The sequence below is a fragment of the Podarcis pityusensis genome, assembly GCF_964106645.2.
Source record: "Podarcis pityusensis genome assembly, chromosome: 6".
Classification (NCBI taxonomy): Eukaryota; Metazoa; Chordata; class Lepidosauria; order Squamata; family Lacertidae; genus Podarcis; species Podarcis pityusensis.
Genome location: NC_138030.1, coordinates 42,214,497 through 42,241,955, shown reverse-complemented (window position 1 = coordinate 42,241,955; position 27,459 = coordinate 42,214,497). Strand labels below are relative to the sequence as shown.

The following is a 27,459-nucleotide window of genomic DNA, read 5'->3' as shown; positions in this document are numbered from 1 at the left end:
AAGGCCTGCTCGGCGCAGCAAAGAAAGGATGGTTGGGACAGAGAAGGAAGAGGGCGAAAGCAGCAGCATCCCTGACCTATCCTCCCCACGAGGAGGGAGGCTGGCGGGGGCTGCCGGAGAGGATGTTCATTGGAAAGTGAACGGATGGGTGGCCGGAGGAGCGTCCTGCCCACTTCCCCTCCTCTCCCTCCCCTCCCCGCGGAGCCTGCGACGCCCGCCGCGTGCGATCGGACAGCCCCGGCCGCCTCTTGTATACAACGGGGAGGGAAGAGGGAGGGAGCGAGGGACGGGTCCGGCCTGCCCCTGGGGCGGGGCGGCGTTTGCAAGACAACAGCCCGAGCCCGACACAAGGAACCGCTCGCTGCTGCTGGAGGGAGCCGCGCGGAGTCGCCAGCGCCAAGCAGCTTAGTAAGTGCCGCCGGCCGGGTCTTGGGGAAGCCCAGCCGCGCTCGCTCGCCACCCCGCCCCCGCCGCCGCCTCACCCCACCCTCCCCACGCCGCTTGCAACCCCCGAGGGGATGACATTTCTCTCCGATCCGAGGCTGGTGGGCGAGGGAAGCCTCTGGAGATTTCCCCCTACCCCCCAAATGGATTGGAAGGTTTTGCGGGCGCCTCTGGGAACTTGTAGCTGGTTGGGGTGTTTGGAGAGAGAGAGAGCGCAGCGCAAAGGCGCGCGCCGCTTGGGTTCTTTCTCGCGCGGAATTGTAGTAAATCCACCGATTAATAGAAAATCCTTCCGTCTAAGAAATGGGAACTTCATTCATCTTGGAGGGGAGCATCCTGGTTGGCCTTTTCTTTTTTTGCGGGGGAGGGCATGTGGTGTGTTTTTTGTTTCGTTTTTTAAAAAAGAAATATTATTTCTTTTAAAGCTCGTTCCAGTCCCTGTTTGCAAACTCTTATAAAGGGTGCTCTGTGCGCCGGCTGCTCAACCGGCGCGCGCGGGTATGTTTGTGTACGCATGTATTGAAATCGACGGGACAACTCCAGCGCAGGGAATCAATGAATCACTTTCTTCCAGTCCATAAATGCACTTACCCAGGAATGCCCCATGAGAACCAAACGGCGCTGCAAAGGGGGCGGGTGAATCTCTCCTTACAGTCGTCAAGACATCTCGTTTGGGAGCAATTCTGTGGATTTTAGTGGAGCGACTGTGCGGCTACTCTGGAGTAAGTCGCGTATTAATTCAAGATCTCCGTCCCCAGAAAAAAAGTGCTTTCAAAATAATATTTGCAGTGAGTCCCCTGCTTCCCTAATATGCCCCAGAAGGGAAGGGGTTAAAGTATCATTTGCGCCCTCGCACCCTCTCTCCCCCCTCCCGAAATAAAACCAGACCATCAGGTTTTCTGCACCGTCTCCCATGGTTTTCTGTTCAGTGTGGCTTTCTCTGTTCGCGGACAGGGACCGTATAAGATTTTGCTTCTCGCCATATATGCATTTAGGTAGAGCTAACTTAATCATATAGGTCAGGACTGGGGATCGTTTCAAGGAGAATCAGAGCTACTTTCTCCTCTTCCCATTTCCTGCTTTCTATCTCTCTCTCTCCCCCTCGCATCTCCTGGCCAAAACAAAACAGCATATTTATAACTGACTAGGGGCTCTGTCTCGCCAGCCAGTCTGTGGGGTTCTGTAACACAATGATTTCATAGTCAATGGGTGATAGGCAGGGTGATGCTCTTACAGTTGTAGGCACCAGCAGAGGTCACCAAGCATGTTATAAAATAAGCAGCCAGACACCATCCAGCTAAAAGGTTAATTCTCACTTACAAAGAGGAGCTGGCAGGACTATAACCTTAACCTGAATTTTCCTCCCTAGTTGTTTTGTTTTGTTTGCTTTCTCAAACAATGTGTTGTTTTATGTAGATCACTCTCAAGTTCCTTTATCATAGAATTGTGGAATTGTAGAGTTGGAATGGTGATTTGTAGCATGTTCATAATTGTTGATTGCTTATAAATAAGAGTCTCCCCCCTCCTACATTTTGGAGATAGCACAGCCTGTTTCTGGATCTCCTCTTTTACTGCCCTTTGTGTAGCACTGTTATTCTGCATGATAGGATACTTCTGTGGTGTTGGGCTAGGCAATGCTTTAACAACAACAATAATAACAAATCATATTCTTATTGTTTTTCTATTATGTCCACAGTATTTTGTCTCTAATTTGAGTATATGGAATGGGAGTGCAGTGACCGGAGTGTGTGGGTGGGTGTGCATTATGTAACTTATCTGACAAACCTGATGGCTGCCCGAGGTGCATTTAAAGGGGAGGGTGGAGAGGGCCTTTGCATGTGCATGGCACAGAAACCAAGATAATCCAGTTGCTTTCAGCCCTTCTCCAAGTGCAGAGGGAGACAGTCACTCAGCATTTAGCATCAGCTTCAAAACGAGTGAAGAACATTTAAGCCTAAATGTTCGCTGCACTTAACTTTGGTTCAACGTGGCCTAATCTTCCCTCCTTTTTCTCCCTTGAAAATCACATCCATAGGACTGGTTCTGTGAAGGCAGTTAGAGGATTGATAATCTGATCCAATAAGAATTGGTGCAGATCTAGTGTAGGGGTAGGAAATCTGCGGTCCTCGACTCTCACTAACCTTGACAATTGGCTGTTATTATTAGGTGTATTTGCACCTGCTTGTAGCTCATGTGAATTGTTTGTGAAATAAATAAGCAGATAATGGAGTAAGATGGAATAAGTAAGATGGAGTGCAAAGATGTGTGTGTAGAAGGGGAACCTGTGGTCCTTCAGATGTTTGTGGGCTACAGTTTCCATCATCCCTGGCCATTGACCGCTTTGGCTGTGTCTGATGTGAGCTAGGTTCCAACACAATGAAGGACCACAAGTTCCCTCTGCCTGGTGTAGGTTGGTGTCCCAATCCTGCTTTTAGTCTTCCCCTGTAATGCATAAGTACAAGAGGGAAACTTTGGTGCAGCATCGCTACTGGTAGCTGAGAAAAGAAGCCACTTCTTTCCGCAGCACATAGTTACAATCATGGAACTTGCTCCCACAAGTGGCATTGATGGCCACTAACCTTTGAAAGAGCATAAGAAAACTTCAAGAAGTAGAAGGCTATTGACTGCTAACTGAGACAGCTATGTTCTGCCACCATAGTCGGAGGCAGCAGTGCTTCTGAATACTAGTTGCTGGAAGCTAAATCCTGCTTGCAAGTTTCCCACAGGCATCTGGTTGGCCACTATGAGAACAGGATGTTGGACTAGATGGGCCACTGGCTTGATCCAGCAAGCTCATCTTATGCCCTTACGCTGTGCTTAAGGCAGGTCTGGACTCTGGCAGTGAGGCCTTGCAGTGCTGGAGTTTAGACTCCTTTTTGCTGCTGTATCCAGGACTATCAAGATGATTCACAAGACACTTGCAAATGCTAAAGTTCACAGAGTGCTAAAGTTCAAAGGGCGGGCGGGTGGGAAAGGATATAATACCAGCAGAGCAGGCTTTCACATGATATCAGAGCAAGGCGTAAATCCTTTGAGCGGAATAGGAAATCCATTGCAAAAGGTGTTTTTGCACATTGCATTTTAAAAGTGTATAGCTGTGGGCTGAGATCTAAAGGATTCATACACATTTCAGGCCTCTGCCTCTGGTGGAAGCTTCTGCCCGCAGAAAAGCTATTCTGCAGGCTGAGGGAAAAGCTTCTGAGCGACATTCCATGATGTATCACAGGCTGCCACTGGAAGGAGAAACTGGCAAACCCCTTGGTCTTTTTGGATACTGACTGTGGTGAAATCAGAGGTATGAATATGATAAACATGGGTTCACAAACTGGTGTGTCAGCATTAGGGAGCTGTGATGGTCTGTAGGAAGTGCACACTTAGGGGCAAACCCAGGTGGGCCTCTACATAATGTGGGAATTGACCCAAAGATTCATCCTCGTTTGACAGTTTCATATGTCTTAGACTAAGATCCTTTTCTCTGATTAGAACTATTATTTGGAAATATATTTGCCCCCTTCACCCAGTATCACCTGTCATTTATTTGAATGTTTCTCTTTGTAGGAAATTCACAGTTTGGGCTGCTATTAAACATCAGATTAAAAACACCAATGTGGCCTGGTAACATACTTGCAAGTAAAAGATGAAAATGTTTTAATATCCTTTGGCTATTTTTTTCCCTGACAGATTCCTATACAAGTGTGGTTAAGCCAGTAAGAAAGTCAGGGGATCAGGGATGGAGGCGCAGAATCATGATAGGTGTTTTTGTTCTCAACTTTCAGCTAGTGTATTTTTTTTTAAGTACTGTGAACTGTGCTACTTGGAATACACATGTTTGCTGAGAATTCAGTCTGACTTTTTAAAGGATTTGGCCGGAGTGAGTTAGCACCGCTGCTATGCTTGTGACTTGTCCTCCATCCAAATGAATGTAGTTTATCTGGAGGCAACAGGCAAATAGCCTAAGGTTATATGCTGGCACCTGAATTCCAAGCCTTATCTAAGATTGCAGAACAACCTATTGAGGACAGCCTTTGCTTTCTGAAACAAATACTATAACCCAGTTTTGCTCTCCCTGTGGAACAATATCTTTTCTGGCTGCTAACTCCTTTGGATGCCTGCCAGGCTTTAGCACCCTGTGTCAAATAACACGCTTCTGACAAAGGTTGCCCCAGTCAGGTGGGAGAAAATTACTCAATGTTCAGGTGTCCATGTGAGTGTTTTGTTTTGTTTTGTTTTGTTTTTGCTCTTGGGCATTTTAATTGTCCTAATCTTAGTTTCACCTAATTGGTGTGTGTGCGCGCGCGCCATTGAATTCCACATGATACTCAAAAAAGCACAATAGAAGTAAAATATATAGGGGAATCTCTGCCTATCAGAAGGCTTTATTTGTCAGAGAAAGAAAGCACCACCACCACATCTCCTGCTTCTCTCTCCATCATAACATACACGAAGATTCTCGGTGTGTGATGTGACATCATCACCCAGTGAATTTGTATGCTTCCATTCTCTGTCATTTGCAACATCTGGTCCCACCCTTAATGAACAGAACCTTTTGGATGGTGGAACCACAAGAGTCACTCCTGAGCAATGTCTGCAGGGCTGGCACCAGCACCTGACATTCTTGGGCAGCTGGCAGGGCCCCAACATTCTGGCAGGGCCCAATGCTGTCACTTGTCCTGGGGCCACATTTTTTGGGGGGGGTGTTATCAAAGCCAGCTGAGTGTAGCTGCTTTTATTTTCCTGCAATGCCCCCAACATATCTTCACTGTGGGGCTTTGTGGGAAATTAAAATGGCTGCTGACGCCACCCCCCCCCCCATGGCTGCTTTGAGGGCTGCTACTGCCCGCCACTACAACCAAGGCTCAGCACCAAAGGAGGGTTGTCGTTGGAGGGCACTTGGTCAGGGGCCTCTCAAACCTGAAGCTGGTCTTGGAAATCCACCTGGCTTATTCTACCTCAGCTCCGGAAGAGCAGTGAAGATGATGTTGTTTGTGAAGGCCTTCGGAGGAAGTTAGCATTATGATTGCTGTTGGATACTGAGATACTTTAAAGGAGGGGTCAGCAACCTTTTTCAGCTGTGGGCCGGTCCACCGTCCCTCAGACCATGTGGTGGGCCGGACTATATATTTGGGGGGGGGGAGGAATGAACGAATTCCTATGCCCCAGAAATAACCCAGCCATGCATTTTAAATAAAAGCACACATTCTACTCATGTAAAAACACGCTGATTCCCAGACCGTCCTTGGGCCGGATTGAGAAGGCTATTGGACCACATCCTGCCCACGGGCCTTAGGTTGCCTATCCCTGCTTTAAAGGCTGTGTTGTTGCTTTCTTATTTTGAATGTTTTTATAGCTGTTGTAAAAAAAGAAATCATGTTGTTTTAAAAAATTGTATGCCATTGTGGGGGGTCCTTTGGGACTGAAAGTTATGAGTATGATGTTATCATTTGCATATGATGCCCGCCAGATTAGTTCCTTTGCAGGAAACTCTTCTAAAGTTCAAGATGATTATGTGCTCACCTCCGCCACCTTCCAAAATGATATGTTGTCCCTCTCCTAGGCCCTTCCCCAACTAAGCAGAGTGATGGTTCTGTACACAACACATTTGGGGGGACAAATTCGCACATTAAGAGCTCCTCTGGGAAACTAAGGGAGGTATTTCCATGGAAACACTTGTATAGTAGCTCCTTGTACCCATAACATGGCAGTATTCTTGAGGTGTCTGAGATGAGCTTGGTGCTGCTGCTGCTGCTGCTGCTGCTCAGAAGTACTTCCCACAGCTTCCATGGGTCTGTAACATGAGAACTGATAATAGGTATTGGGGCATAAACATGAAACAACCAGACAGTAACCAGCCTCAACTTCGATTTAATACCATGCAAGAAAGTCTAGCAAAACTGGCAGTCATGTTCCTAGTTCTCTTCTGTTTAGGCTGTGGTTTGGATTTTTAAAGAGAGGAAGACGATATGTGGAATTTCTAGGGCTCAGTTGGGCTTTCGTATGATAGCTCAGTTGCATGAAATGGCTATCATCATGGATAGGGCTTTGTAATTTGATGGAAACGGTTCTTGTCAGGGTCAGCAAGCTTATCAATTTGAACACTAGTCCCCCAGGTCCTAGTCCGACACTTTAACCACTACACCACACTGACTGACCAGTGGGCTTGATGTGGGCTGGGGGATTGTTGAAAAGGACTTCGTTCCATGTGTGTAGTGAGTCAATCACAGCAAGCCTGTTGTTTCAGACAGCTTAATTTCATGTTGCTCCAGGGGTCGCCCAGACAACACTCAAACTTCCAACGTTGTCTTTGGGTTTTGCACAATAGACTTCTTAGAAGAGTGTGTAATACTGATATTAGGGGAAACTGCAAGGCTGAGTGGTGCAGCAATAAAACAGCTAGCGCATTTGTAGTTAAGCAGGGTCTGTTATGGTTTCAGGTTGGATGGGGGACTGTGTGTTGAGATTCCTGCATTGCAGGGCATTGGATTAGATGACCCCCCCTTGGGGTCCCTTCCAACTCTTATGATTCTATGACTCAGAAAATGGTAATTAGACACAGGATCACTGATTTGAATCTTAATGGAGGGACTAGAGGAGTTGTTGCACCCAAGGCACCAAAATAAGAGGGTGATTGCCATGACAGTATCTGTAGAGAAGGGAGTTGTGTCAGCTGCCCGTTCATTGAAGCAGCAGAGAGTACAAGGGCTCAGTTTGTTCTTCCTCTTCTCTTTCTAAGACACAACCTCCCTTTTCACATCTGCATGTTGAACCGGTATCATTCATTTTGTCATCAGGATCCAAAGAAATGTCTGCATAGTTATACATGTGTCCAAAGGTGCATGTGTTTCTCATAGGACAGTCCTCCTTTGCCACATGGTAAACAACTTTTGGAATTGGAGGGGAGACTCAAAAGCATTTTGCACTATGACAAAGAGGCAGGGGAAGGGGCCTAAAATATTTCCTTGGAGAGATCAGAGCTCCTTGGGGGAGGCTTAATCTAACTCTTCGGAGCCCAGTCTAACCGGCTGGTAGAGGAAATTTCATGGCATAATGATATGTACACTATTTATGAGTCTCTTGCTACGGCCATAGTTGTCCAAAAGATTCTCCCTGAGGCAAGGAGGAAGATAGGTAGCTTAGAGACATGTAGCAAATAGTCACACTAGAAATTTTTGACCAGTTGCCACCTGACTTGCTAGTTTTCATCCTCTGCAGGCCAGTGAGTCTAGCTTTTTGTCCTCCTGGGTCACAAACCGGGAAGGATGTCCGGACACTTTCAGAGCTAGTGTGAAAAGCATGACATTTGCTTCCTGTGTTACTTGCATACAATGGCATATGCTTGGTTTCCATGATATATGCATGTTGTAAATCCCAGCTGCCTCTTGTGTATATCTGTGTTGTACACGAAGCTGAGAATTTCATATGTTGTTCCTGCCTGCACATTCTAAGTGTATGGATAAAATGTTCCATTTGCAAACTGTAAAACATAACGTAATGTGTGACAGGTAGCAAAATGGAGGAGAGGAAGTGCTTTGGGGAGCTAGTGTCTCTAGTATGGAACAACTCTGATTCTGAATGCACGCTGTTTAACTAAAATGATCAGATTTCTGCCCCATACTCCCATCTTGATCCTAAATCAAGGCACATTAATTCCAGTAGGACTCACTCTCCAGTCTGAGAGTGGCTGTCTGAGCCAAAAGGTGAATTCTGAAGAACATCTCTTTGAATACAATGACCCTTTCTGGTAAGTACATGCTTGTAGTGGATGGTGTGGCGAATTAGAGGCACTTATCTGTCACCCCAGCAGCAGTACTAGATTGGCTCAACCTGTGCATTTGCACCATTCTGACCTCACCAGCACCTACTATGTCTCCCTTGCAGTAAGCAGCAGCAGTGCACGCCTCCATTACACCATGCTATCCACTGCTGTGTGTGTGTCTATTTGTAGGGCCTGGAACCGCTTGTTCCTGAGAAACTTGTAAAACTGAACAAAGTGCATATGTTTGGAATCAACAGGATTGAGATGGGACCGGCTGATGATTCTTGCAGAAATTTTTGGAGTCCTTCATTGGCAAATTTGAATAGGGCCATTGGCCAGGTGTTCAAGTGGAACATGTTATGGGAAGTTTGTGGCAGTCAGATTTGTACGAGACAGAATGCCTGTAATTGTGTGTGTGAGGTGTGTGTGTGTGTGTGTGTGTGTGTGTAGGAAGGATGGGAATGTGCAAAGACATCTCGGGGATCCATTGTATCTTTGTGCACAGATAACTACTCACTGCACCCCTTACAGGATACTTGTCTGTGGGAGTTTGTGCACACTACAACACTGACAGCAAATGCGGTACTTATTTTTCTCTCTCTGTAGGAATGAAGGGCAACCATAGGAATATGTACAGGGGTTCATCTGAGAACACCACCAAGGTGGAGCAAACCTACCCCCTGCCCCTGGTGCTCCTGGAGTCTGAGGGGCAGGCTTAGCCCTTTCATCTCAGCTGTGTACAGATTGAGTTTCTTGATCATGTTAGCTGGAATGGCGGACACACACACACTCAGTGTTCAGTCTTTGGAAAGGTCACACTGATATTTACAATATTTTATATAAAAGAATTAATAAAGGGAGAAAATAATAGGTCACAGTCATGGCAGGAATCCCAATCTAAATTATCTAGGTGGGGCAGGAAAGTGTGTGTGATGTTGGCATTGGAGGTCAACCTAAAGCAAGAAAACTTAAAAATTGCCCTCTTGGTCCACACAGACCTCACCCCACCTATTCTCATCCCAAATAGCTTCCTTTCTTGTATCACCTCCTCCCTGTAGTTTATGTACACGCCTAAATGAGAAGCTTGTGGCTTATGGAAACCATCCCCTGCTATCTTCGTTGTTTGCAAGGTCACCATTTGCTCAGATCCCTCCATAACCATCAGCATTTGACAAATGAAACATTGCTCCTGGCCCCATATACACTTAAATGGTTAAAGATGGGGCTGTGGTTCCTAACCTCTTGATCTTTAGAACTATTTGAAGGGGCAAAAGATGGTGGTGTCTTGTTTACCTTGTTCTCTGCCTGACAGATTGCATGTGACAGATGCAAGCTATCTAAGTGCCCAACAACTGGAATAGATGGTTCTTTCACATCACAGCAAATCAATAGCCTCTCTTGACCCTCTTCCCCCACTTTGAAGAGTATCTCACTATCCCCACTGAGCGAAATATGCTCCCCACTATGCATAGAGGAACTACTCTGCTGCTGACTTGGCTGCAAGCTGTGTACACCTCCATCCAGATTGTTTCCTTTGCGCTAATGAGTTTTTAATCATTGGATTCTTGGCTGAGAAGCTGTTGAGTTCAAAGAACTCCTTTCATTTTGTACAGGAGGAAAGTTGGCCTAGCTGGAGGCTGAAACTTTTTGGAAACTTAGCTGTTATTCAAAAACATTTGACTCTTCCCCCACCCCCTGCCCCATTCCCCAACCAACGCACACTCTTCCCCTCCTCCTTAATCCACCTGCTTCAGTGCCATATGTCTAAACCTGGAACAGCTCCAGTCCTGAAACAATGGCCTTTGGTCCGACTTGGGCCTACTAGTAACAGTAATAAAGGCAGACTCTGAAGGGAGATAAAGAGAATGTCTCTTGCAAACTGCTCAGAGTTTGGGCCAATGGGTGCCTAAGTACCAAAAAAATTCTAGATAGAAGATGGTCATTCTAGCATTGGGAGGATGTTTTTATTGATCCAAAAATTACCATGTGAATGGTGAGCCTGGAGGATGTTTTCTTTCCTTTAGCAATCAGCCTCTCTTGCTTGCTTGAACCATCCTTTGAAAGACCTAACAATGTGGTAGATACATCATTTGTAGCAACTTCAGTTAAATACCCTTCTAAGCTGAAGACTAGCTCCGTTTTAATTTTGTTGAATCAAGAGAGGATTTCCATCTTTTCTCTCCTTTGCCTCCTGCCCCTAATCATATCCTTCCATTCAGGTCCTCCTTTCCAGCCACCTCTGAAAAATGCAAATGGGGATATGTGGATCCAAAATCCTGCCTTTATGCAAGAAAATGCTTCTTTCACCGTCCATTCTTTTCATGTGCCTCATAATCTAGTAGTACCTTTTCAGCCAAGCTGTCCTCTGCTAGCTACTACGTTCTGGAGTCTCATTATGAAATTAAATAGTGTTTTGAATTGCCTTGGGTGGGGGGAAATGGGAAGAATGTTTACTAGTCCCTTTGTGCAATCTACTGGCCTGTAACCTTTTATGATGATCAGCACTGCTTCACTTGCACAGTTGGAAGGGGAGAAAAGCAACTGACTGGGATTTTGCATGCATGGCTGAATGAGGATGATAGCAGTACTTTAGGGTCTGAAATTAGTGTCTGTTTTCATTGAAGGAGATTCTCACCAGGCTATATTTGGGATATATATATATATATCCAATTCAAGCCTCCTGTCCTCTCAGACACAAAGGATTCTGCCATCTCTATTATGTTTTTCTGACTGCCTCCCCTTTCCAAATCACCCTAATCTCCAAATACCAAGGAGCAAAACAGGGTTGCTTCATCTATAGAGGACAAATGGATGCCCACCAGAATTTGCAAAGTGTCACATAATGCTATTAGGTTTTTCCCCTCAGTGAATTTGTGGCAAGAGAAACCCATTTTACAATATGAAAAATGCAATGTTTGAAGAGGCCCACTCTCTTCTGTGTATGTACCTTAACAATGCTCTTGTCTTTTATATTGCTTTCTTGCAGATAAAGCAAGGGACTTCTTTTCTTATTTTTTGATGGTAAAACCTGTAAAGTAGTATTCAGCTAAGTTTTACTAAGAGTAGTCTTGTTGAAATTTATGGACTTCTCTTAGTCATGTTCATTAATTTCAGTTGGTCTATTCTGAGTGAAACTTAGTTAAATACCAGAATATATGGACACTCAGGAGCATAGGGTTGGTTAACCATGTGTAGTGTTTCTGTTGATGTTAGCAAGTCTCCTTATCCCCATGTTATGAATGAAGGAGACAGATTCTTCCAGTGCATTGCAAGTGCTCTCTGTGGCAATTGACTATACAGTGGTACCTTGGTTCTCAAACTTAATCAATTCTGGAAGTCCGTTCCAAAACCAAAGCATTCCCAAGCCAGGGCGCGCTTTCCCTTAGAAAGTAATGCAAAATGGATTAATCCGCTCCAGACTTTTAAAAACAACCCCTAAAACAGCAATTTAACATGAATTTGACTATCAAACGAGACCATTGATCCATAAAATAAAAGCAATAAACAATGTACTGCAGTCACACAATCAATCAGTAGCTGAACCGGGTTCCACACAGTCACAAAAACAAAACAAAAAGGCACAAAAACAAAAACGCAAAATAAATAGCAAAAACAGACAGAACTCATCGTAACACTCAAAACGGAAGTGTGGCACTCAAATCGGAAGCGTAACACTCAAATTGGAGCACTTTTGGCTTCTGAAAAAAGTTCGCAAAGTGGAACACTTACTTTCAGGTTTGCAGCGTTTGGGTTCTAAGTTGTACCAAGTCATTTGAGAACCAAGGTACCACTGTACAGGCAACGCTCCCATTTACACAGAGGTTATGGTCCGAGGCATCACAGGCATCAGTGAAATCACATATATTTGAAATACCATCAGAAAAGCCTGCAAACACTCCGTTCCACCCCCCGCCCCTTTTTGTGATGTTTTTGGGTCATTTCTGGATGTGCTTGTGCATGGTCCCACACATACTGAATGTGTGTAAATGAGGAGTTTGCCTGAATTGGACAAAACCTGGTAACCCAAAAAGCAGGGGATGCAAGCAGATGTAAGGCAAGCAAGTAAGCAGCTTTTAAAAATTAAAAATAATGGAATGATAAGAGTGCTTTGTCTCTTTTAAATAAAATTATGTTAACTTCAGTTCAGAATCATGAAAACTGGGCTTTGGGCCATGTTTGTGTTTAAATGATCCCCTTCAGGTTGGTTAGATCAGTTTAGCAGCTCAACTGCTGTTATTCAAGGGAAATCTTGTTTACATACAGCTTGGATTATAGCAGTTGAACCTGTATCCATTAACATTTACATCTTTGGTTAGATGTAAACATCCATGGATATAGGCGCAAGTGCTCTAATCCAGGCTGTAAGATTCCCCTTGAATAACAACAGGTGTGAAGTATAGGGAAATTGCTCATCACAGCGCAAGGGTGGTAGCAAAGGGTGAAATCAGTCCTATGCAAACTTATTTGCAATAATAAAAATCTAAACAAAAGAATACTTAGATCTGTCTTTCCGTAAGAGATTTTCAGTTTACCCAACAAGCAAAAACATTCCTTTAGAGCAAGCTTTTGATTCTGTTGCTGCTTATTGTATTGTATGTGAGCATGGCTCTTTCCCTTCTTGTTTTCTTTTTGCTTTTTCACTAGCTTTACTTTGATAGTTTAATGGTTGGCTCCTTCCTGTTTTTCTGTTCTGTTTTATATTTGTAAGCCACTTTGACAAATGCCTTTGTGGAATGAAAACATGGGGCGTATATATCAAAATGCTCCTTTAAAAAATCCTAATGCAAAGGGCCCTCCTACCTTCAAATTACTAGCCAACCTGGTGCATTTCAACAGAAGCTCCTATCAAACGAGGGAGGCTAGTGTTAAAGGAACTTGAACACATTTTCAAATTACAGCAACCTCCCTAGGTGTATTCAAGCATTTGACTGAACAAGCAAATGTCAATCCATGCAGTGTGAGAAACTGAGATATGAAAGCTAGGAGCTAAATGGCACCTTAATCCTAGGTTATGGGCGCAACAATGGAATGTCTAGGCACGCCTTTTTTATAACCAGAATACAAATCAGAAAATGAATGAACTGCAGCTAAAATATTATGTTCATTTTTCACATGGTCTAGTTCAGGGGTGAAGACAGGAGTGCCTGGCGTGCTCTGGTCCATGGGGTCACGAAGAGTCGGACACGACTAAACGACTAAACAACAAACAACAGTCCAGGGGTCAGCAAACTTTTTTGGCAGCAGGCCGGTCCACTGTCCCTCAGACCTTTTGGGGGGCCAGACTATATTGGGAGGGGAATGAACAAATTCCTACGCCCCACAAATAACCCAGAGATGCATTTTAAATGAAAGGACACATTCTACTCATGTAAAAACACACTGATTCCCAGACCCTCTGCGGGCCGGATTTAGAAGGCGATTGGGCTGGATCCGGCCACCAGCCCATAGTTTGCCTACCCATGGCCTAGTCCTTCCCCTGCCCACTCCCCTAATATTCTTAAGAGGGTCTCTTCTCCAGTCTTCAGAAAGTAGCTGGAAGTGGGGAGGCAGAAAAAGGTCCTCCTTTCCTTCCACGCTGCAGTTTTAATCTGAAATCTTAGGCGCAGTACTGCACCTAGAGCTCAGAAACTGCTCACGCTAATGAATTTCCCTATCGCAAAATGCATCTAGAACAATGGGAGTTTCGAACGCTGAATCCATGGATGGGAATCAGAGAATTGTAGAGTTGGAAGGGACCCTGAGGGTCTAGTTTAATCCCTTACAATGCAGAATTCTCAACTAAAACTTTCGTGACAGATGGCTATCCTCTGCTTAAAAGCAGCAACTATTGTGCAAGCTCCACCCTCAAACCCTGGCAGCTCAGCTCCCCGCTTCCCCTCTGTTGAGCAAGGAATGTCCATTGGGGGCTTTTATTCATGTTTGCTTGAACATAGGTAGAGCTCTCCATGTTACTGGGGATCCTGACAAAGCAGGGGCCCTGGTTGCATGGGGCATTCTACTTGCATTCAGCCAAATGCAAAGCTCCTGTAGACCTTCCTTGCTCAGAATGTGATTGAAACAAGGATGTTGTATGCATTCCCTTGCTCTCCTGTGCGCAGTTTTAGCCCATGTGTGCTTAGCAAGGGAGCCTGAGGGAGCCATTTCCAGCAGGAAATGTGGGAAGCAGAGAACCAGTGCAAATTTGCAAGAAGTAATTAAAGTGAGTGGGCAAAATAGTTCCCCAATGATGCAAAAACAGGAGTGGAATCCTATAAGCTGTTCTGAAGAGGTATGAATCTAGTTACTAAACAGCTCAACTTATGTGAAACACTTAGGTTTGGATTCAGACTGTTAAAATTAATTGGACAACGACTCCATTCCCACCTATTTGAATAAAATTAAGTTCAACTAACTATATAAAAAGGTGGAGGAAACAACAGCCACACATTGCCTGGTAACCATGTTGTTGCATGTCCAGATCTTGGGTGGTTGTGCTTTCACCTGATCCAGAGCTCATTTTAGTTTGAAAAGTATAATGAGAGTTTTAACTAAGACTGCAAGCCTATGCACACTTACCTGGGAATAAGCCCCATTGAACACAGTGGAACTTACTTCTGAGTAAACATGCACAGGACTACACAGTGCAACTCGGAACACTCAAGATTTTATGGGAAACTTAAAGAGCGGATTCAGACATTCTAACAGTAACAGTGATTTGCACAAACCCTCTTGGTTGTTTATCTCTAGTGTTGTGAACTCTTTGTCAGGCTCTTCTAGATAACCAAACAAAGCAGGCGCTAAGTACTGTAATTTGTGAGAAAGTGTGTCATACCCTTCTAACAAGGGATTTGCAAACTATTACCAGCTGTGGTATTGACTCTTATGAGAGACCACAGCGTCCAGCTATAGCCTGTGGCAATCTTACTGCCATGTTTCAACTAGGGCAGGGGTCTGCAACCCACGGCTCTGGAGCCGCATGTGGCTCTTTTACACCTTTGCCGCGGCTCCGGGGTGGATACTAGTGAGGGGAGGAGGTGCATTGTGCGCCCCGACACTCCCCACTGTGGCGGGCGCTGTATTGGCTGTGACGTTGCATGGGGGCGGTGCGTGCGTTAGTCACGCACCGTCCCGACGTCACCTTCCCGCCTGCTGTCAGATCGGAGGGCAGCGGCACGCATGCTTTAAATGTTGCAATGGTTTTGCGGCTCCCAGGTTTTTTTTCTTCGGAAATGGATCCAAGTGGCTCTTTTTGTCTTAAAAGTTGCAGACCCCTGAACTAGGGAGTTATAGCTCTTCTGATTTACTGTGCTGGAAATGTATGGGTAGCTGATGGTAGAACTAATATGGCTGGAGCTATAAGTAGGGCTTTAGGGTCATAGGAATCCTAGTCTTTCCACACTTTTATGTTTTCAGGGTTTTTATATCAATATGCAGATGACGATATGGATTACTGATTGTTTTGGAATCCAGTCTTGGAACATCTTCACAAGCATTGATGTTTCCAAAACATTTTCTTGGTAGGAAAATATGTTTATCCTGTATTGACTCTAATGAGAGACTCTTAGGTGTGATCAACACATATGTGTCTTTTTTGCCATTGAGCAATGCATAGTGGGAAGTTGTAATGACTGGGGCTTCCTAAAATATGTGCATGCATCCAATTAGACATGTGTACACTCGTTGAACACACATGGTGCACTCATGGCATATTCGTATGGTCACATATGAAGTGGTTCTTGGTTTCAGTGACTTGGGAAGCATATGTGTGAAGCCAAAGAAAGGTGCTGATTTCATCTATTAGCCTATCATCTGGGTCATTTATGTTAATTTTTGTTTTAAATTTGACGTTCAGGAGGCAACAGAGGCAGAGGAGAGAAAAAGAATCCAGGATAAACGAGCGAACAATGTGTGTCAATTTCTGTTGCACGTATATGGGCAGAGTTTCATTGACAGGAATGAAGAACCTTTGGTCCTCTAGATATTGATGGACTGCAGTTTGCATCATGCCTGACCATAGCCCATGCTGGCTGGAGTTGATGGGAGTTGGAATCCAACAACATGTAAGTCAGCCAAGAGTGAGTTTCAACCACTTAAAATGCAATATTAGGTAAAGGTAAAGGGACCCCTGGCCATTAGGTCCAGTCGTGACCAACTCTGGGGTTGTGGCGCTCATCTCCCTTTATTGGCCGAGGGAGCCGGCGTATAGCTTCCGGGTCATGTGGCCAGCAGGACTAAGCCGCTTCTGGCGAACCAGAGCAGCACACAGAAATGCCGTTTACCTTCCTGCCGGAGTGCTACCTATTTATCTACTTGCACTTTGACGTGCTTTCGAACTGCTAGGTTGGCAGGAGCAGGGACCGAGCGACGGGAGCTCACCCCGTTGCAGGGATTCGAACCACCGACCTTCTGATTGGCAAGTCCAAGGCTCTGTGGTTTAACCCACAGCGCCACCAGCGTCCCCAAAATGCAATATTAAAAATAGCTTAAAACAAATTACAGTCACAAGAACAGATTGGGTCTGAATATTATATCTTGGGTGACAAAGGCCAAGGTATAGAGACGTGTCTTTAGTCAAAGAAGAAAGAGACAGCAGGTAATAGTTGAAAGCCAAGGTTTCATATGCCAGGAGAACTAAAATTATGCTCATTGTCTAAAAGGAAAGGTCTTCACAAAACAGCAGGTGGCCATCAAAGAGTGAGGGAAGTGGGACCCGCTCCCCCAGGAAAGGATGTAAAGAGTCCTGGTGTGTGCGACCACAGGAAAGGTCCTCTCCTGCTGTCAACCAAATGCATACCTGATACCACAGGAAGGTCCTTTTGTTTCTGAAGGAACTGGGCTACAGCATGCAGATCCAGTTGACACAAGGGTGGCTTGCAGCACCGAAGGCTCCTAAACACAATTTGTAGTGTTCATGTGTTAGAAACAAGTGACTGTGCATCCACTTGGAGAAAAAGAAGAGAGCTCACGTCATGGTACCAGGTCATACTGAGAAACCTTTGGCAGGTATTGGGGGGCAGAACACATCACAGCAGGGTAAAAGTCCTTTTAGCCACCTTTCTCACTTGCAAATATAAGCAGTGGTAGATGAGACACTGAAAATTGCCCTGTCTTTTCAAAAGTCTCAGCATGACCCTGAGCCCAGCAGGGCTGCCGGCAGTAAAAGAGACACCAGTCCACAGAAGAGAGCAATCCCAGCTGAGCACTTAAAGTAAGTGTCACCTTTAAGGAATACCATTGCTTTTCATGCTGTGCCAGAAAGAGCCTTTTTTTCTGAATTGGAGTGGGGAGGAGGGTGAGACTGATTAGTGGGGACATGGACAATATGGCTCCTGGTGGTGGAAAGTCCTTAAAGGTTTACAACATTGTTTGCTAGGTGTCCTTGCTTATAACCAAGAAATCCACCCGACTAGGAGACAAAGAGGAGGTTGGGGGTGGAAGAGCAGGAATTTTGTCCTGCTTTGATCTCCAGCACCTTGGGTGCATGGACCTTGTCCCTAAAATGCAGGCCCATTTAGGAGTTACCTCTGCCTTCCATCTTATAGCGCCATGGCTTGAAGCGAAGAGGCTCAAAGCAGCGCCTGTTCAATGCTGGGTGTAGTGCAGAACTTGCCTTCTCGATGTCTGTCTGTGGTTGCTTCTTTAAAGCTTCTAGCCCACATGTTAGCATGAAACAGTTTGTATATACGCAACTGCGTCTTCTTAGTCCCTCAATCTTAAGTGGAAGGCAAGTACAGCAAGGGAGAGTATTATCAGATCAATATGTCTAAATACGTAGAGGGAAAACGTTCAAGTTGTGATGTTTGGAAGTAAAAAATACTGACAAGTTATCAAAAAGTCTTTGCAATAGTGGGAATCTTCTTTGGCTCTTTCCCCACAGAGAGCTACAATTCCCAGAGTTCCTTGGGAAGAGGAATTGACTGTTAAACCACTTGGAGTTGTAGCTCTGTGAGGGAAGTAGGGGTCTCCTCACAACTCTTAGAAACGGCAGCTCCCAGGGTTCTTTGGGAGAAGCCGTGACTGTTTAAAGTCGTATGATACTGCTTTCAGGGAGATGGGGTCTGTGTTGTCTGGCTATAGGGCTTTGGTGCGTGCCCTTTGAGCCCCAGAGCCGTCCTTCGCTGTGGCAGCTGTGCATCTTGAGGGGTTTGTCAGCAGAGTGCCAGTTTGCCAGGCCAGCACTGAACACCTCCACTTGCTCTCACACCTCCCTCTCTTTTCCATGCCCTGTTGCCGTGTGCTCCCCATAACAAATGCTTGACATAAGTGGAGTTCTGTGCCTGCAGAGCAACTGTGCCTTGCCCACATCCCTCTGCTTCGAACCGGGTGCCAGATCAGGGCAGGTGTAGGAAGGGGCTGCCAAAGCTGTTTGCTGGAGAGAACAGACAGCAGGACACGCAGGGATAAAATAAGGGCGCACTGTGAGGAATGGAGTGGTGCGGGGAACAGGTGCCTCAGGAGTCCGAGAGACACAAAGAGCCTCTTGTCTCTTGTCCAGAGCTGGAGAACAAAACAAATGCCATTCTTCCTAAACTTTTAGGGTGGGTCGAGTGTAACTGAATGCCGGCAAACAATGCAGAGGCAAAGTTTCCTCCTCTCTTGAAACTCTCTTGTTTTATTACTCTGCAATAAAAGAAAACTTGTTTTCTGCCCAAATGGCAGAGCCCTTTCTTAGTTATCTCCAAGGCACAAAAATAAAGATGGGGACTTTCCTCAGGATGAACAGATAGGAATGAATTAGGAGCCTGCACCCCCAGCTGGCATTTAGTTACTCTGTTGGCAAACGGGAGGACGGGAAGATATGTAGTACCCTGTATATTTATTTCCAAAATAATGATAATGACTATAGTCTAAACCTTACTCTCTGACCGAGTGGTTCCTGACCTGAGAGCTAGAGAATATGGTTTGTGATGCAGTCCAATTAGCTAGTGTTATTAGAGAAGGAAGTATGAGAGATAACTGTTTTATGGGGAAATGGAGCTTATTTCTCAAGTTCTGGAATAACAAAGCTACAAGATGCCACAGAAGCATGTGCTGTATTAAGTGCATTGTAGTTGAGATTCTGAGAATAATTCTGTGAACAACGTAATATCAGTAATCATAATGGTAAATGTAGGTCTTCCATTGCCTTTGTTTTAGCAGAGATCACAGAAATAATTTTTTTTTTTTTAAGATTCCATTCTGATTGTACTATCTTTTATAAATGGGGGAAACCTCAAGTTCAGTAACTTGTTATGTCTTTATTGCTGCAATTAAGTTTTTAAGGACAGTTGGTATGGTACACAAATTATATGCCCCTGATTAAGAGCAAGAATTTAGCATATGTTGGTTTTGATTGTTGTTGTAACCTAACCCTGGGACCTTATGATGAAGGGCAGGAAAGAAAATCCCTGAAGAAATTAATAATTTTGGATTGTAAATTCACAATTGCAGGATTGTTTTGATTTTTGCAGGATGCTTTTGTGTGGTGTCACCATAGTACACTTACACACACACACCTCTATTAGTGCCACTGAGCCAACCCCTGTGCTGGGATATTTTACATTAGCATTGCAAACTACCTGACACAAAAAAATGGCTTGTGTCTCATATGTGAAAATGTCCTTAGATTAGTATTTGGCTAATCTCACTGGCACCTAAGTGCTAGCAAAGGGCAGTCTCTTCCTCTTGCTCCACCACACCCTGTCCTGTCTGGATGCAGTGTGAAATGGCATCAAACAATTCTGGTTTCAAAGCTTGAAAGTGTTGGACTGAAAGGGGTCAGAGAGTGGAAGCTTCTGGTTGTAGCAGCACATACCCTATTCATCTCCTATCAGACAGACTTCTCAGATCATTAAGATACCCTGTCCAGATGCCAAATGAGGTTTTGTTTTGTTTTATCATTTTATTGCTTGTTGTTTGCCACCCTGGACTCCTTTGTGAGGAAGGGTGGGGATATAAATTTCAGAATAAATTAATATTCAGCTGGGAGAGGCACCATGATATTATTGAATGAAAACATGGTGTATTGGCCCTGGGCAGTCCTTAAAAGAGAGCAGTTATCTTAAGCAGTAGCTGACGGGCTATATTCAAACTTTGCAAGGGAGACTGCAATGACACCGAGCAGACTGGGGAAAGCTACTCTGTGCACCATCAGAGCTGTGCATATCTGTAGGACTGGGACCCCCATCACTTATTTTGGTGAGCCAGGTGCAAAGGACTTACACCTCTGTGAAAATTCAGGCAAGGGGACAAAATAATCTCATCTCTCCTACTGTTTTGCCCGTCGTTCTAGGGGTTCTCTGGACCCACTCAAGCAAATTGGAAGATGGCGAGCAGGGTGCAAGGGAGAAGAAGAGAGGAAATTATTTTGCACTCATGGGACTCATTTTTCTGGCTTCGGCTAGTGCAACAACTTAGCTGAATCCAGCCCAGAATGTTTAATTGGAGTACTTAATAACCCCTGCATCCCCCCTCCCCTTGTTTTTTCCAGTTTGATGGCTAGTCACTAGTTGCTGTGAGAAAGGAGGACTGCGATTCCATCTGTGAAATTGATAGAATTTGTGTCAAGGCTGCTACACATATTACACGTATATGAGACTCTTGATAGACTGCATCTGTCAGGAATCCCTGGAACACAATAGCTTCTGGAGATGCTCAGCAATAGGTGGAGATGTGCGCTCTGATCTTGTCTTGTATTCAGATCCTTTTGATGAGAAGGCTGTTGGAAGACTAATTTTGACCTGAATGCTTAACTTCACAGCATCTTAGGGTGCTTACCTGTGGAGTTGAAAATGGAGCAGGGGCATAAATTGTGGGTCCTCAAAGCAGCAGCCACAGCCAAGCACATATTTCTCAAAAGTTGGAAGGCTTTCAGCTCCTCAGAGAAATGAACTTATTAGACCTAGCAGTTAAAGAACAATTGCCTTGAGTCACCAGTACAAATATGCAACATTTTGGCTCCATTCCTAAAACTATATGGTAACTAGTTTGTGGCAGCGAAAATGCAAACTAATTAAGCTGGTTCATGTTTTGCTGTCTTTCCCCCACTTCCCCCTCCTCTTTTCATATCTATCTTGGACATAGAGTGTGGGAATGTCTTAGAGGAGGCACTGAAAAAGCTGTATAAATATTAATAATCTTAGCTTATATATAATTACATGAGTTTTGGTTGGAGGGGCTGGGAGGGCTGTTTGGTTGCTGTGTTATTTTTGTAACTTTGCAAAAATTGATACAATCTTAATAGAAAAAAGGAGAAAGTAAAGCACTTTGCACACTAAGAGAAAGTCCATGCAATCACATTTGCAGGTGATCTGTTCTCCCAATCAGAGTACTATTCATTCTAGTCTGTGGAATAGCAGCAGGATCGATACAACAGAAATGTATTATTATAATAAATGTATTACTTACTTACTTACTTACCCTGTCCATCTGGGCTGGGTTACCCCAGCTACTCTGGGCTCTTCCAACACATATAGAAACCTAATAAAACATCAAATATTAAAAACTTTCTTGTTTTTTTTTTAAAAAATATTTATTACTTTTCCAAAAAATTTAAACACTAAAAGAAAAGAAAGAACACATACAATACAATACATTAAACTGACAAAACAATGCAACAACAATGAAATAAATCAAATTTCATTCAATATCTTATATTTCATTCACTTATTTCCAGCGACTTCCTCACACCTCCCTTTTTGTATTCCACTTCTATTATTTGTTTCAGCAATTCCTTTCCATCTTACTCTGTTTTCTGTTCTATAATTATCTTAACACATTCTTACCATACTTTTCCTTTAATTTTCTATTAATCTATTTCTACTTAATTCCTTATGACATTTCTACTAAAGCCATGTAATTTCATTCCAACATTTTTCTAACATTCTTTAATTTTACAATATTTCTATAAATAGTCTTTAAACCTTTTCCAATCTTCTTCCACCAACTCTTCACCCTGGTCTCGGATCTTGCCAGTCATTTCCGCCAATTCCTTATAGTCCATCAACTTCATCTGCCATTGTCCAACATTTCAGTGTTTTCAAGAAGCAACCATTCTTCAACCAGCAAAAAGCAGATGGTTCACAACAAAGTTTAAAGGTCTGGCAGGGCAGGTCCACCTCCTTCTTTAGCATCCATCAATATCTTAAGCTTAACTCGAGGCTTCCTGCCCTGCCAAACAACTCTAGGAGCATCCCTCTGCCACCTTCTGAGACCCTCCATCCCATCCAGAGCTTGCAATGTTTGAAACAACAGCAACATCCCCAGCAACACAGCAGCCCCCATCCTCGCCACAACAACTCGGCCCAACAGTAACAACTTCTGATTTGTCCATATTTCCAAATTCCCCTTCTCTTCAATCCAACATCCTTCACAGTTGTCCTTAAGCAGATTCACATTTTTGGCGGTCATACTAACCCCCAAATACCTCTCTTTCTCAACCAGTGTTAGTCCTGTCACCTCCTGAAACTCTGTCAGGCTTTCCTTCTCCAACTCAGACAGGGCTCTGGTCCCCAAATTCATCCGCTCTTCTTTAAGTTCAATCATAACGAATGTCAGCTTATGTTCATCAAGTTGTCTTTGTATGGATGGGACTCTCCTCTCCAGTTGTACCACCTTAAGTTCAGCAGCAAGGGTTTTTTCCCTGACTTCATCTGCAGTTTGCCGTATCAGAGTAGATTCCTGTATCAGTTTCTGGGTGGTTTCTGAATCGGTATTCAGCTTTTGTCCCAACTTATTTAAACCTTCTGCAATTAAATCAGTCTCAATATTTGCAACATCCAATTTCACATTCCTCGCATCTGTTTTCTTATGGAGTTGTTCCAGCGAATCGTTTATTTTCAATAATGCAGCCACTAAGGCCTCCTCTGTCGACATCCCGTCTGTTTTTTCCCTTCCGTTTGCCATAACACTTAAGAGATTCAAGGTCAATCCAAAGTCTCACACTTTCCTTATCTTGCAGCTGGAAATTCCCCTAGCCCCGCTCCTATAGAGTAACCAATTTCAAAAGCTTCCACTAGGGGAAAACAGGTTGTATTTGTATCGGTCAATATGTCCTCTTTTAAACACAGTTTCAATAATCCGAAGTTAGTCTCAATTTTCAGTTACTTTCCTCCTTTTTTAAAAACAGCCGGAAACAGTAGAAACAATGTATTTCTCTTGTTTAGCTAGCTGTCAATGAACGTTCTAAGCTCTGTCAATGAACATTCCAAAGAAAAGGGGGAAAAAAATCAGTCTTACTAGCAGCCCGTTTCCAGGGTCAGAGCGGCGGTGGTTTTTTTTAAAATGATATTTATTAAAAGTTTAAGAATTACAGAAAAAAGAGAAAAAGAAAACAACAAAAAATTTGACAAAGCATACATTACAATACATAAAAAGAAAAGCATAAAAAACAATACAACAATACAGCAAAAACAACAACAATAACATTAAAACACACATCCAATGTTCCATATCTTTATCTTTCATTTACTTGTTTCATCGACCTCCTCACACCTCCCTTTTTGTATTCTAATTTAATTAATTGTTTCAGCAAGTTCTTTCCATCTTTCTCAATTTTTGTTATATAATTTATCTTAACAATCTAACCTTTTAATTAACTCAACAAATCCTTTCCATCTTTCACTATTTTCTGTCATTCAATTTACCTTAGTTTATTTAACTTTATCTTACCATAAAAAAAACCTTAAAACTTAAAACACGTCGCTTCGGATCCCCGAAATAGGGTTTCCCTGCAAGTAGGGGAGGCGCTCCTGGTGTCAGCCGAATCCCACGTTCCCAGGCTTCCTCCGCCTCGGATTTTTAGAGGGTCTCCGCCTTCGCCGCGGCGGCAAGACCCGATTTTCACGGAGCGGGTTCCTCTTGGTCAGAGGAACTCCGCCATGGCCGATGCGCTAACCCAGAAGTCTCCAGAGCGGCGGTGTTTTAAGCCTCTTCGCTCTCTCCCGCAGGCATACTCAATCCACAACTTCCCCCTCTCTTCTCCTGCCTCCAAGAGGGGGTTTAATGTTCTTTACTGTTGGAAATTTGATCTTTTACAAGACTCCAGCTTGCAACTTCATTGCCTCAGTCTATTTACAAAAAGGGAAGGCGGACTTCCTGTTTTGAACCTCCCCGTTACGATACCAAATTAAACTTTTAGAGATCCAATTCTTCCGTTTCAGCTCTACTCACGGGTAATTCCTTTAAAGTCAAATTGTCCACAGGAAAAGGTCAGCGCTCTCCGTCAACAGCTATGCGGCTTCGCTCCGTGGAAGAAGCAGACGATTCGATGCACTGCGCCGCTCATCCCACGTCGCTCCGGAGCCCCAAAAACCGGGGTTCCCCGCGAGTGGGGGAAGCGCAAAAGGTGCCCGCCGAATCCCACATTCACAGGCTTCTCCCGCCTGTGATTTTAACGGGTCTCCGCCTTCGCCGTGGCGGCCAGACCCAGATTTCCACGGAGCAGATTCCTCCCAGTCAGAGGATTTCTGCCATTGCTGGAGGCGCCTCCCCCGGAAGTCTCAAATATTAAAAACTTTCCGATACTGAGCTGCATTCAGATGAACTACCATTCCCTGCAACTTATTTAATGAGATACTTCCTTTTGTGTTTGCAGGAAGTATCTTATTAATGCACAATCTTTAATAAATTAGCTTCTAGTATCCAGATTGTAGTGGGCCCTAAGGTGTGTGGTGAAGTGCCACTGGACTAATTTGCTAGATATTGTTTAGACATTGAACTGATATTCTTTTCAGTTCAGTGCATGCACTTCCCATGATAACAAAGGCAGCTGTTGCTTCAGAACAGTTGCATGTCCTAGGAAGCCACACTTGCTTTCTTACATGGAGGAGAGAGGTTGAGAGGAGTTCATAAACGGCAATGCAAGGGAGAACAGAAAACAGGGGAAACAAAATAGGTCAGCAATTGAGGTGCTATTCTGAGTACAGTGGTACCTTGCGTTAAGTACTTAATTCGTTCCAGAGGTCCGTTCTTAACCTGAAACTGTTCTTAACCTGAAGCACCACTTTAGTTAATGGGGCCTCCTGCTGCCACCGCACCGCCAGAGCACGATTTCTGTTCTCATCCTGAAGCAAAGTTCTTAACCTGAGGTAATATTTCTGGGTTAGCGGAGTCTGTAACCTGAAGCGTATGTAACCTGAAGCGTATGTAACCTGAGGTACCACTGTATATCCAGATAAAAAATTCTGAGCAAAATTGGAACTTTTAAGTCAGCTCTGCGATGCTGATAAACAGTGATGTGGTCTTGATACTTAGAATTGGTTGGGAGGCTTCATATTGGCACACATTGATATGATGCTAGAGCACTGATTTCATACAAAGATAAGGAGAGTCGAGATGGTCGTGTCATCAGCTCAAAGAACTGCATTACATCAGTTTTATTTGGAAGATGGAAAAAAAGTGATCTGGGGGATGGGAAGGGAAAGTCTGTTACAAAGGGACTTCCTCATTGCTTTCCCATACACGTAGATAGGAGCAAGCCAGAGTGATTTGAATGAGAGAGCCATGTAGAGCTCTGGTCTTAAGTTGCTGGTTAGTGATGAGGCTCACTGCGTTGACTGTTCCTCATAAGGATGTTGGGAAGATAAAAGTGGCATAAGCTCAGGTATGTCACCCAGAGCTCCATGGTGGAGTGCTGAGCGGAAAGGACGAATGAAAAGCTTGCAGTAAATATACTAGCGGGGATTTAATTTTAGGTTTTTTTCTTCGGTTTCAGCTGAAGAAATGACAGGAAGCATCTTTTGCTTTGAGTCAGTTCCTGTTGGTCTTCAAATATGTGTGTTTAAATGTGTGTGCGCGTCTATCCTCTGACATTTAATATAACGTGGAGCCGCTTCTGACATTGCTGGTAAGTTATGTTGTTAGATTGTCAAATGGGCACAGCAGCTGGGGCAGTCATTAGTATCAATGCTGAATTTATATTGAGTCAGTTGGAGGGTAGTGGGATGTCGGATTGCAGCTGCTGAGGGCAAGGTTGGTTTTTAGGTTCCTTTTTATCCTTCTCGGCTCCTAGCTAAGCACTTCAATAGAAGAATATTTCTGTTCTTTGCAAAGTGCTTTGCAGTGTTTCTGGTGCCTAAAAAAGGCACAAAGGGATATTGGAGAAATTAGTGTAAGTACAAATAAGCATGTGCCTAAAAAAATTTTTTTTAGTAACCTCTCTTAGTCCACATGGAAACACTGTGGTCATCTCTAGATGTGGCAGTGGATCTTTATCCCACTTTATCCCATCTGTCCATCTCCAGCAGTGATTCATGCTTACATCAAAATTGGTCATTTTGTATTTTCTTGGTCCTACTATAAAATTTATAGAACATCCCTCTATTACTGAATTTAGGGACTAGTAATAATTGACTCAAAGCAAGACTTTTTGTACACAAAAAGTATGGGGTACTTTTGATTGTTCTGTAATTTCTCAACCTCATCGCTCCTTGTAATAGCCAACTCAGGTGGTAAACGCCAACAGGATAGGAGCCAAAATGGAGCCACTGAGAAACCACGGGGAACCCTGGGGTTTGCAGAAGTGTGAAAATATATAATAAAATCCCCTAAAGTGACAGCCCCCACTCCAAATAACACCCCAGTGAGGTTTGAGCATGCCCATTAGCTGTAGACTGTTAAGAGCCAACTGAAAAAGGAAAGTTTCTCCTGCAAGTTCCAAAGACAAGGAACAACTCAGAGCAGCGAGTTTAATGTGGCTGCCCCTGTTGTGGAATTCCATTCCGATATGACAGGCACCCACTATCTGCAAGTGGGTGACATTTTTGTTCCTGCAGGCTTTCCCCTCTGGGTATATGGGTCTTTGCTGTGAAGGTCTATCTTGTATTGTTTTGATCTTGCTTTAAATGTATCTGCTGTTTGTTGCTTTTAAATATTGTTTTTCTGTTTCTATTGTATATCACCTTGATATTGTGTAGAAGGCAATGAATAAATTGATGATGAAGATACATTGTGCTATTTGGAAGCAGGTTCCATTTAATACTTTGGAATGTCTGAACCTCACTATATTTTTCCCCTCTGAGAAACTCTCAACTTTCTCTTGCTTCTTTGGAGCTGTCCCAAGCAATTCTCCCATGCATACTGATCACTTGCATCAGCAAGTGTTGATATATGTGTGTGAATGAGCCATCACACATCAAACAGACAGATCTTTCATATCACCTCACAGTGCCTTGCAGTTGAGTCAGTTCACACATTCAGCTGTGAAACATCACATTTTGCATAGTCAAACATGCTTAAATCAACAAGCCTAGCTCATGATTTGCCCAAATCAGTGTATCTGACATGATCTCTCTCTGTCCTTATTA

At 43.9% G+C, this 27,459-nt stretch overlaps 1 protein-coding gene across 4 annotated transcripts in view; it reads left to right on the top strand.

Moving 5' to 3' along the window:
• Window positions 1-305: 305 nt before the first annotated feature.
• Window positions 306-27,459, top strand: part of SOX13 (SRY-box transcription factor 13) — a 63,155-nt gene continuing 36,001 nt past the window's right edge. For 3 of the 4 annotated variants that reach the window (XM_081010080.1, XM_081010081.1, XM_081010077.1), the window contains exon 1: window positions 306-408. The gene's annotated coding sequence lies outside the window, so the exon portion shown is untranslated. Of the gene's footprint in view, window positions 409-1,018; window positions 1,167-27,459 lie in introns of all 4 variants that reach the window. The other variant, XM_081010078.1, reaches the window with a different exon arrangement.